Raw genomic sequence first — 12,680 nt, 5'->3', positions numbered from 1 at the left:
CTTTCCCTAGGAGGTAATGATGAGGAATGAAATATTACAGAATTACCACTATCACCCCTTAGTAGTCATTCAACAGTATTATTATTTTAAATATTTGAAGAGTATAATTATAGAGATAAATTAGTTATTAAACAATCTTAAGATACAATGAGAAAATGTTCTAAAAAATCAAGATCTCTTCTGCTTAAACAGATTCTTACAGTGAAGTCTACAATGGAATCTTCCAAGAAAATTTTGAAAGTCTACAATTATATTAACACCAAACCCTGGTGTTAAGAAAATACAGGATACAATTTTCTCATTGAGAAAATGATCACGTAGTTCTTTTCCATCTGTAGTGCCATTCTATCATTAAAATCAACTTATCAAGTAGATGTTATTCTCTTTATTTACAGAATCAACAATCACATGCCTCTAAAACTGCCTAGGTAAGTTTATATTGTGACATCTGATATTTGATCTTTTGTTTTCATCATAAACAATGATTATAAAATAGTACCAATGTTCAAAGAGAAATAAAGAGACCAAAAATTACTGCATTAATTAAAGCCTTGGGATTAAGCCTTTCTATGAAAATAGGCATTTTATCCTCACTTTATCTGAGAGCACCTATAATATTCTGTCACTGTATCTTGTACCTTGAGAACAGAGAGCACATTTGATTCTTCTGTATATTTGCAGAATCAAACAGTGTCTGACACATATTTGGAATATCTAAGTGGTTGTTGAATTAATGCACAAATAAATAAATTATAAATACCTAGGTTAGTCTTAAGTCTCCCATTAATATATCCTTGAGTTATAAGAATATATTGCCTTCTAAATTTCCATATACATGCATGATATCTTGTATGTATGTATTTGCAACAATAAGGGGAGAAATAAGGCAGCTTTGTGTTTGTTTAGTTTGTTTTGCTTCTCCACTAGAATGCAAACCTCATCAGAACAGAGACTTCTCTCCTTGTTACTAATGTATGCCCAAATTGCAGACCAGTGCCTGGGCCATATTAGTTAATCAGTAAATATTTGCTGAATGACTGAATGAATTAATGAAAGGCAGTCTGAGATCGGTGGTATTCCCTACCACTGTGTCTCATTCCATAGAATATAACTGGGAGAGAGAGAAAAAAAAAAAAAAAAGCTTTCTGAGTGGCAGTGAAAGTACAGATAAGGTTGGAGGGGAGGAACATATCCACATGGTTAGTGGTGCTTTTTCTAAGAATGCACCTAAACTTTTGTTTTCTGTGAGAGAAAAGAGAAATCTGAATTTACCCAGCAGGAAGGGAATTAGCAAGCCAGGTAAGAGGGAGTAAGCAAATCCAGGATGTCAGTGAAGAGATCATTGACACTGTCCATATTGGGATCCAGACAGGGCAGAAGGAATGTGTTTTTAGGACTAAGCTGAAAGTTTATGAAATGGGAGAGAATAAAGGGAATGAGGAACAAGTGCAAAAACAGTGGAAGATCGAGAGGTAGAAAGACTCGCTGAGATTTTGGAGGTGCTGTTCTGCTGGCAGAAAAATCTGAACCTGACCACGAATAGGAGAGAAGTGAAGTCACTGAAACTAGTAAGGTCTAGGAACTGAGTGAGGAGGCTATCAGAAGTGTCAACATCATGGATGTTGAGCCACAGAGGATAGCTGCCATCCAAATAAAGCCTTATGATACTAAATATACCAATGATACCACAAAAGCACCGTATTTAATGCACAATCACATCAGGACAGTATTCATGTAAATTGTTCAAAGAAACCATGCATGTGATTAACTCAAAACCGTTGCACTTACATTCGTGAGTAACATCTTTATTCATTCATTTTAATGTTCATTTATTTTTGAGAGAGAGAGAGAGAGCGCGAAAGCAGGGGCGGGACAGAGAGAGAGGGAGACACACGGAATCCAAAGCAGCCTATAGGCTCCAAGCTGCCAGCACAAAGCCTGATGTGGGGCTCAAACGCACAAACCGCAAGATCATGACCTGAGCCCACGTCGGAGGCTTAACCAACTGAGCCACCCAGGCTCCCCATGAGTGACATTTTGAAATATTACAGAGACCACACACTCAGCACAGAGTCACCCTGTGTCACTCAGGTTACTTAGAACCTAGAACAGCACTCGCGCTCCACCTACCCTGCCCTTGCCTCTAGGCCCTCCACAGTCCTGGGCCCCTTTCCCTCTGACCCCAATGATCGGTGAACGGATCCTCACCTGTCATCCAACTCCTGGGTAATGTGATGGACCCTCCAGTTCCAGCCCAGAGCTCCAGAGCCGCCAGCCCAGGAACTCACCCGCCTCTGGCCTTCCTCTTCACCCACTCTGAAAAGGCACCAGGGACCCGCCGCTACCGCCTTCGGCCTCACCTCCCTCGTTTCTGAGCCACCTTCGCCTTCGCCTTGGTGCCAGCGCCGCCAGCCATGGCCACCGCGCCGTCCTCTCAAGTGCGCCAGAACTACCACCCCGAATGCGAGGCTGCCAGATCAACCTGGAGCTCTACGCCTCCTACGTGTACCTGTCGATGGCCTTCTATTTCGACCGCGCCGACGTGGCCCTGGAGAATTTCTCCAAGTTCTTCCAGCGCCAGTCCCACGAGGAGAGCCAGCATGCCGAGAAGCTGATGCAGCTGCAGAACCAGCGTGGGGGCCGCATCCGCCTCCGCGACATCGTGAAGCCTGACCGCGACAACTGGGAGAACGGCCTCAACGCCATGGAGTGCGCCTTTCACCTGGAGAAGAGCCTGAACCAGAGCCTGCTCGACCTGCACCAGCTGGCCACCGACAAGAACGACGCCCATCTGTGCAGCTTCCTGGAGACCAACTACCTCCACGAGCCACGAGCAAGTCAAGGTCATCAGAGTTGGGGGGCTACATCACCAGCCTGCGCAAGATGGGGGCCCCGGAAGATGGCTTGGCAAAGTACCTCTTTGACAAGCTCACCCTGGGCATCAGCGACAAGAACTGAGTTGGGACTGCCTTCCCATAGCCACAGGGTGCATGGTGACTTCCCCTGGTCACCATGCCGGGCATGCATTTTGCAGTATTGCTTTTGCAAAACGTCCCAGTTTTTTTTTCTTCCAGTTTTCCATAAATAAAATTATTTGGTTTCAATCACGTTATTTGGTTTCTGAATAAATGAAAGTCTCTGGTTGATTTGTGTGCACATCTCTCACCTTTTAAGTTTTAAAATCAGTAACGAGGAGTCCCTTTGCCCACCCAACCCCACCTGTATGCAGCTCAGGATCTCTTAAGATGGAGGGAGAAGGTATTCCATGGGACCCTGGAAAATACAATATTAATCTTACCCTTATAAACGATTTGGGTATATGAGGATGGGGGTTGAATGGGGTGAGTTTGGGCCCTGATGAATGTGGGTATATGTGAATAGTAAAAGTATAGGAACATGGCCTGATGATCGTGACTGCAGTTGCCTCTGGGGAAGAAGTGAAGGGAACGGGATTGGGCAGAGTTTAAAATAGAGAGGGTTTTGGCTTTATCTGAAATGTTTATGTTCATTAAATAATACAAATGCTAATGGTTAAATCTGTATAGCAAGATGGAGATCTCAGAAGTCAGAATGTCAGAGCACTTCTGACAACCTTATCCTGGGCAACAGTGTTAATAGGAAACAAGTCTTAGGCCAGCTTCACCCTACATACTGGTAGTAATTTCCTGTGGTCAATGCTTGCCATACATGTTGCATTACAAAACTACCACTTATGTGTGTTTTCTTTAATTTGTATCATAGGTATATCTGTATATGTGTATGTGTATGTGTATATGTATTCATTCCAGCCAGCAGCAGAGTTCATTGTGAATATCCAGACCAGATTCTGAATGTTTACTTAGGAAGACACTCTTTGCTGAAAAGCACTGCATTATTGGAAATGATATAACTGCTTTCTAGACCTTTCCTAAGCCAGGTTGTATTTCTGCCTTTGGGTTTCATGAATCTAATTTTGATTTAGTTTTTGTTATTTGCTATCAGGAAAACTTAAGCCGAGGCACCTGGTGGCTCAGTCAGTTGAGCCCCCAACTCTTGATTTCAGCTCAGGTCAAGATTTCACAGTTGGTAAGATCGAACTTTGTTCTGTCAGTGGGGAGCCTGCTTCTCTCTCTCTCTCTCTCTCTCTCTCTCTCTCTCTCTGCCCCACCCCCTGCTCATGCACACTCATGTGCAATCTTTCTCTCTCTCAAAATAATTAAACTTTTTAAAAAAAGAAAGAAAACTGAAGCCAATATATCTTCTTGTTATCACCACACCTTTACCAGGTTCCACTGTAATTATTTCTAGTAGAATATAAAGCTCCTCTAGAGCAGTAAGTGACATTTTCTTCTTTATCCCCAGTATAGAGTCCACTGAAAGGAAAAAGAATGAAAGCATGGAAGGAATAAAATTTTTTAAATTACCTGGATGGAAATACAGAGTAGTTGAAGGGGGCTACCATAGGCATCCCTTCTCACCTGAAAGTATTTCCTTTATAATTTACAGCTTTTAATTCCTTAGACCAGCCTTCCCAAGACATCAGTATCAGCCAGTGCCACAAACTATTGGCACATGTTCAGTGAAAAATGAATTCATAAATATATACATATACACACATGCACATATACACATACACATATATAATGTTTGCATTTGTTGAATTAGCAGGATTTTTTGTTTTATTTTTAAGTTTTTGTTTACTCTGGAAATTCTAAGTTTCTAATGTAAAAAAAATATATACACAATGAATTTATGACAAGGGAATAAAATATTCACCATTTCCCAAATATCTGATCATGGGATCCTTTTTCTATGAAATCTCACAGAACAGTATTCTAAAGAAAATGATTGGAAACAACATCAAAAGATCTCATTGTATGTTGTTCCAGAAGCACATGACTGGCAGCTAAACCTCACTCTCTTTCACTAAAAAATCACCATGAAAAACTGGAATCTTTGCTGTGAAGTTTCTAGCACAGTAAGTTTTAAGGCAGAAGTGTAATATGGAGAGTCCTCACCATGACACTGGATAGATATCACACACCTTCCATTTTGTTTCCTGATGGATAACTCCCAACACTGTATTTTTCCATCATATCCTAATCTCCATTTGTAAAAGAATGACTTCTGGAAATGATAACATTGATAGTTCTCCAGTATTTAAACCCAAGTTGAGCGAAGGTCCAAAGCTGCTAAGTAGCTTATATTATTCACCTATGTATTCAACTCACCAGCAGCAGAATTCTTAATTTTGATTTTCCAGATTAGACTGCTGAATTTTTGTCAGTAATATACCTTTTGGTCAAAAGCAGTTGGTGCCTGAATTTTCTGGAAATGAGTTGGCCGTTCCTCTCTCCAAAGCATGCTAAAATCCCTCAAAATGCACATATTTAATTCTGAGAAAAAAAAATAAGGCATATATGCTACAAAGCATTTAATTAGTAAAGTCCAAGATTGTTAAATTAATATATAATGAGTAATGTGCTTAGTGTGCAGCACCTTACCCCTCTTTTTCCTCCAATGGAGGTCATCAACACTGTCTGCATCATTATTTGATTTAGGTTGAGCACCCTATTGCAATGCATTCCTCTACAGGTTCCATAGAGGGTCTATCATGTTTCTTTCTAGGCCTAAAGTACATGATACAATTCTATAGACTGAAGATGCATTATTCCCAAACAAGAGTGGGCACAAGGCAATATCTAAATGTGAACTCTTGCAGATTTTTTAATTTAAATTTGTTCCCACAACTAGTCTTACGTATCAATTCTCATGACACCTCCAACAAATTTGATAAAGTACCTATTTTATTCTCAGGCAGATATCAACAACATACAAAACCACTATCTCCTATATAAGGAAAATATTCTATCATTTTAATAAATGATTATATTATGCTAGAGAATAAGGTGATTAAAGTAAGCTTCTCGACAAGAAAAGTATTTCAGTCTGGCCCACATTATTAACCACAACGTTCATCTGTTTACTGTGTGGCTACTTAACTTGATTCAATAAGCATTCATTTTAATAAATGAGTTTGTGCTAGGGAATCAAAGTTAAATAAGACATGAACTTAGCCTAGTTAAACCAGATGTATTAGCATTTTGCCAATTTTCTAAGAGTAAAATACAAGTCCAATATGAGATTATTTTAACAACTAATTAAATCAAGAGTATAAGTAGGAAGTGTTTTCATTTATCACTCTCCACTTTACAAAGAGGTATGCTACACAGTCATTCAACAAAATTTCACCAAGAGAATGTAGCATTTTTCAGTAATGTATGAGGAAGAATATAGGCCAGCTATTCTTCCTCTTAGAACAGTCGACTGTAAACAAATCTAAAGCATCATCATAATGACAACCAACTGGGTAAATTATGCTGTCAAAATAACATGTTAAGAAATTTCCTCCTTCTGATAATGAGGGATGGATGTTACCTGAGGGGGACAGAAAATTTGAGAAAGAACAATAATGCAACATGAATAACAGATTAAATTTCATCAAATAAAGATTCCTCATTTGTTTACATATTTTATGCTGTTGTCGCCTGGAGACAGGAGGCACTTGAAGGTATATTTTACTATATATACTTGAAGGTATATTTTCATTCACTTACATGAATTACCACATTTCTGCTTCATCACAAGAGGTGGTGTTATTGTTATCCCCATTTTACAGATGATCACAGTGAACTCAGAGATACATTAATTCTCTGATGCCCCACAATAAGTGGCTGAACTTGAATTTCAAGTTGACATAGTCTAACTTGAGGATCTAGGCACCTAACCATTAGTCTATATGGTAATAACTAAAGGAGAAGCTTACAAGACCTATGAGTTATATATAACATGACAAAGTCTGCTGTGAGAAGTTAGTAAGGAAGAAATCCTACAAGCCTGATTGTACTTACAGAAATCTTAACCCAGCAGGACATATCTGTAACAGATTAATCAGTTAATTGCCAACAGTACAAACTGACAGCCTCTGGTCTAAGAAGTCAAAGAGATTTATGGAATTATTCAAAGGACGGTAAATTTGGACACAGAGCCTTCTACTTTGCATTTCTGTAACTGCACAAATTCAAAAAAGTGAACCCTGGCTGTGATTAGGCATAAGTCAATTGCTGGGAACTTGTGAAGAAATTCAGTGAAGCTATGAAATAAAAATAGAAAGATTAAATGCAAATAGGAAGAGATTATTTTAAATGGCTAGTAGAGTGAGCATATTTAACCAATCAATATAATGCCTAGTAAGAAATGAAATTACATGAATGAGCATCGATTTTTCCCATCCAACATTCTGTGGTTAGTTACAGAGTATGATTACTCTATTGCTACCAATCTGAATTTCACATTTTGAGAAATGATTTTTTTTAATTTTTTTAACATTTATTTATTATTGAGAGACAGAGAGAGATAGACTGTGAGCAGGGGAGGGGCAGAGAGGGAGACACAGAATCTGAAGCAGGCTCCAGGCTCTGAGCTTGTCAGCACAGAGCCTGATGTGGGGCTCAAACTCACAAACCAAGAGATCATGACCTGAGCTGAAGTTGGACGCTTAACCGACTGAGCCACCCAGGCGCCCCTTTGAGAAAAGATTTTCAATCCCTTTCTTCTAGAGGCCTCTAATAAAGTACTAGAAAATGGCTCTTTTTGCTATAGTCCCCCAAAGTTTGCTTTTCTGGTTCTAAACATCATATAGAAAGAGTGGGAATGGCAGGTCCCAAGAGTCATTATTAGCCAAGTAGGAGAGGATGAATTTATGATAGGATACATCCACATAGTTAAGCGCTTTCTCTACTAATGCACCTAAACTGTATGTTCTCTGCAAGAGAAAACAGAAGTCTATACTTACTTAAAAGAAGGGAATTGGCAAACTAGGTGAAGAGGGTGAACAAATCAGGATGTCAGTGAAGACATCATTGAAACTGTTTTAGGGTTCAATCAGGAAAGAGTGTGTTTCTAGGACTGTGCTGAAAGATAGAGACTAGAGAGGATAAAAAGAGTGAAGAATAAGTTCAAAATGGATGAAAGATGGAGTAGAAAGATTCACTGAGACTTTGGAGGCGGTGCTCTGCTGTCAGGAAGGCGTGAACCTGATCATGACTAGAAGGGAGAAAAGTGGAGGTTCCTGGAGTTAATAAGGTGTAGGTACTATGTGAAGAGACTATCAGAAGTGTCACAAGCATCAACATAGGCTCTTTAGGCTCTTTTCTGTACATTTAGGTGATCTGCTTTGTGTTGAGAATTCCATTCTTGCAGGATGCCAAGAACTTAAAATAATAAAACATAATAATAATTAACATTTCCATAGCACTTTATAATGTGATATCATGGTGGTCACTTTTTCTTATTTTCACCTCTCATAGACCCCTTTGTTATTATAATTGCAAAATTCATTCAGACATTTTGCCTTCTCTGCCAAAACATCTCTTTTTTGGGGCTGCTTCTAAGCTTCTCTTTTTTTTTATTTTGCATTATTCAAATTATGCTGGGTTTATTTATATAACATTTAAAATGTACAAAATGATACTTTAATTTATCTAAATACTTTTGAAATCTATGATTCTAAGCATGCTCCAGTTTATTTTTTTCTTCTATTTTTTTATTTTTTTTAATATAATTTATTGTCAAATTGGCTAACATACAGTGTGTAAGTGTGCTCTTGGTTTTTGGGGTAGTTTCCCATGGCTCATCACTTACATACAACACCCAGTGCTCATCCCAACAAGTGTCCCCTTTAATGCCCATCACCCATTTTCCCCTCTTCTCCACCCCCCATCCACCCACGGCTTGTTCTCTGTATTTGAGTCTCTTATGGTTTGCCTCCCTCCCTCTCTGTAACTATTTTTTCCCCTTCCCTTCCCCCATGGTCTTCTGTTAAGTTTCTCAAGATCCACATATGAGTGAAAACATATATTTGTCTTTCTCTGATTGACTAATTTCACTCAACATAATACCTTCCAGTTCCATCCACATTGCTGCAAATGGCAAGATTTCATTCTTTTTCATCGCCAAGAAACATTTCATTGTGTGTATGTGGGTGTGTATATATATATATATATATATATATATATATACACCACATCTTTATCCATTCATCAGTTGGTGGACATTTAGGCTCTTTCCATAATTTGACTATTGTTGAAAGTGCTGCTATAAACATTGGGGTACATGTACCCCTAAGAATCAGCACTCCTGAATCCTTTGGATAGATTCCTAGTAGTGCTAATGCTGGGTTGTAGGGTAGTTCTAGTTTTAATTTTTTGAGGAACCTCCACACTGTTTTCCACAGTGGCTGTACCTGTTTGCATTCCTGCCAACTGGTGGGAAAATCCCATTTCTCCACATCCTCACCAGCATCTGGATCCTGAGTTGTTCATTTTAGCCACTCTGACCTGGTGTGAGGTGGTATCTCAGTGTGGTATGGTTTTGATTTGTATTTCCCTGATGATGAGTGATGCTGAGCATCTTTTCATGTGTCTTTTGGCTATATGGATGTCTTCTTTAGAAAAGTGTCTATTCATGTCTTCTGCCCATTTCTTAACTGCATTATTTATTTTTTGGGTACTGAGTTTGGTAAGTTCTTTACAGATTTTGGATACCAACTCTTTATCCAAATGCATGGAGGTTCAAGAACATCCTACTAAAGAATTCATGGGTCAACCAGGCCACTAAAGAAGAAATTTAAAAACATATGGAAACAAACAAAAATGAAAACACAACCATCCAAACCCTTTGGGATGCAGCAAAGGCAGTCCTAAGAGGAAAATACATTGCAATACAGGCCTATCTTAAGAAACAAGAAAAATCCCAAATACAAAATCTAACAGCACACCTAAAGGAACTAGAAGCAGAACAACAAAGAAACCCCAAACCCAGAAGAAGAAGAGAAATAATAAAGATCAGAGCAGAAACAATATAGAATCAAAAAAAAAAAAAAACAGATCAATGAAACTAAGAATTGGTCTTTTGAAAAAATAAACAAGACTAATAAACCCCTAGCCAGACTTTTCAAAAAGAAAAGAGGAACCAAATAGATAAAAATCACGAATGAAAATGGATTTATCACAACCAATCCCTCAGAAATACAAGTAATTATCAGAGAATACTATGAAAAATTATATGCCAACAAACTGGACAACGTGGAAGAAATGGAAAAATTCCTAGACACCCACACACTACCAAAACTCAAACGGGAAGGGATAGAAAATTTGAACAGACCCATAATTAGTGAAGAAATTGAATCAGTTATCAAAAATCTCCCAACAAATAAGCTTTTCTTATCGTGTGTTCAGGAAGCCACTTTCTTCAGATCTAGGGTCAGGGTTAGGATTAGTGTGTGTGCCTAGTATTTTGCAGTTCAGAGACTTCTCCAGAAGGTTAGGGTTAGGGTTTGGGCTACGGTTAGACTTAAGGATTAGAGTTAGGGGTTAGAGTTACAGTTAGGTTTAGGATAAGTGTTAGGGTATTTGCCTGGTATTTTGCAGTGCAGAGTCCTCTCCAGATAATAAAACTGACTTCTTCTGGGGTTAGGATTAGAGTTAGGGTTAGGGTTAAGGTTAGGGGTTAGTTAGGGTATGCACCTGGTATCCTACAGTTCAGAGACCTCTTCAGCTGTCAAACCCCAGAGTTCTGGGGTGTTAGAACAGACATGTATGCCAAAACATCTTAATGTGAAAGGTGAAAAGGTCAAGGTGTTTGACAGTAAGGTGTTAAGATGTTCTTAAGATCTGTAAAATTGACTTTGAGTATATATCTTAGTTTTGAGCAAAGCCAATTTGAAGCGTGTTTTCTAAACACACACACACACACGATTTAGCTGATTTGGGGACTCCATGAAGTCATTTGGAGAACAAATATATACCTTTGTCTTGGGTGGTTAACGCCATCAAGTTATAGAATAGCAGGTGCCAGCCTGGGAAATAATTGAACTGCCAGGCAGAGCAGCAGCAATTCCGTGGCTCTAAGTGGTAAAAAGAAAGTGATGTGTATTTGTGCAAACATTATCCCAGCACCCCATTTTCAATGCTTGCTCTGTCAGCATTTCTTTCCCCAGTTGTACAAAATACTCAAGTACTACTGATATATTATTTTTTTCTTTTTTAAAGTACAAAAAATTCAGTTTTGGTTGAAGTAAAAAAAAAAAACACCCATGCTTATCAAACTAAATGAGTTGGTTTGTGCATTAAAGTTACAAAATGTGAAAATTTCTATCATAGCTCTTCCTTTGTGATAATATGCTTGCTTATCTTATTTTTGTTGGAAGAGACTAATATATTTAATATAAAATATAAATTAGAATCTAAAGTTCACAGTGGGAAGTGAAATTATTACAGTTTGAAGAATGGGGTGATATTTGTGAAATTACAGCTATTTATTACTGGACTTCATGTTCAAAGATGTCTCTTCTGATGGTGATTATAATCTTCGAGTGTGGGTGTGACTGAAAAGCAAATATGTGATCAGAATTTTAAGGTGATAATTTAACTTTTACCTAATATAACACTTGCAAAGTTCTGTTCTATTAGCAACTGTGTATTATTACAATATTTTTCTTTAAATAGAGAACTACTTAACTAGGTATTTCTAAGACATTTCATTTCTTTTATTTATTGTTCAGGAAGCAATGACCTAAAGGCTCAAAGAATTCTCATATCTAGACAGTATTTGAATAAATCAGAAGTAAAAGTAAAAAAATCTCCCTTCCCCTAGCCAAGTAAATCCTTGAATACAAAGTTGACAAATGTTCTTCTTAAAGCAGCAATCAGGCTGATCAAATTACTACCGCATTATGAGTCAAAGTATAATTTCTGAAGGATGTTCCAGTGTGACCTTTTGGATATTCTTGTACCTCTCTTCTTTATAGTTTCTCCAATTTAGTTTTTTGAGCTGTTGCTCTTTCTTATCCATGTTTTCCTTCTATCGTGTATGTGTTGCTAAGAGTAAAAATGACTGCTCAACCAATTCAATTTAAACAAAGTGAATTATATTTCTATTGCCTTAAGTACCAGTTCTACAGTGAAAACTTACTCTAATCTCTCTGGCTTATTATGACTAGAAGACTTGGAAAATGTCTCATGTAATCATCTGCCTATAGTCACTAATGCTAACAGGTAGGCCCTGTCTCAGTTTCCAAAAGATTTCAAGCCTTGCTGGAGAGGGAAGTCATGATTGTGATCAATACTCAGTTGATCCGGCTGCTCCTGTAGTTTCACTTTATGTTTCACTTCCAGTAACCTGATTCTTTTCTGGGATCAAGTCCTCACCCTATGACTCCGTTTCTTATACGAACTCTATAATTAGTCCTGATCTTGATAAGCAACCCAGCACATCAAGGGATTCGTCAGGTTTGAGATTCTGATTTTCTCATGTTCCTGGCCCTGCCACTTGAGACCTGATTCTGAACCCTTAAACCCCAGGCCTTAGGGCTAGCTTCCTGTTTCCTTGCATCTGTTAACAAGCAATTGCCCTGTCTACTTGCAACATCTTAATATATTACCCCCCTGTAGATTCCTGGTTTTTGCCTTGTACACTAGCTATTATTGTAGCTCCTCAGGTTGACCAGTTACCTGTCAGTTTCTCTAAAGATAACTGACTGTTCCTGTCTGGCTAGACTTCCTGATTTCACCAGCAACTTTTCCTCTGGTGAGTATATCTAGTTCCAGGTCCAAACTCTATAGGACTGGCCCCTGTCTTGC

At 38.4% G+C, this 12,680-nt stretch overlaps 1 pseudogene; it reads left to right on the top strand.

Moving 5' to 3' along the window:
* Nucleotides 1–2,414: 2,414 nt before the first annotated feature.
* Nucleotides 2,415–3,058, top strand: LOC145713956 (ferritin heavy chain pseudogene; annotated as a pseudogene).
* The last annotated feature ends 9,622 nt before the right edge of the window (nt 3,059–12,680 follow it).

Source organism: Panthera onca, chromosome X (genome assembly GCF_046562875.1).
Source record: "Panthera onca isolate mPanOnc1 chromosome X, mPanOnc1 haplotype 2, whole genome shotgun sequence".
Lineage (NCBI taxonomy): Eukaryota > Metazoa > Chordata > Mammalia > Carnivora > Felidae > Panthera > Panthera onca.
This window is presented reverse-complemented; position numbering and strand designations above follow the sequence as displayed.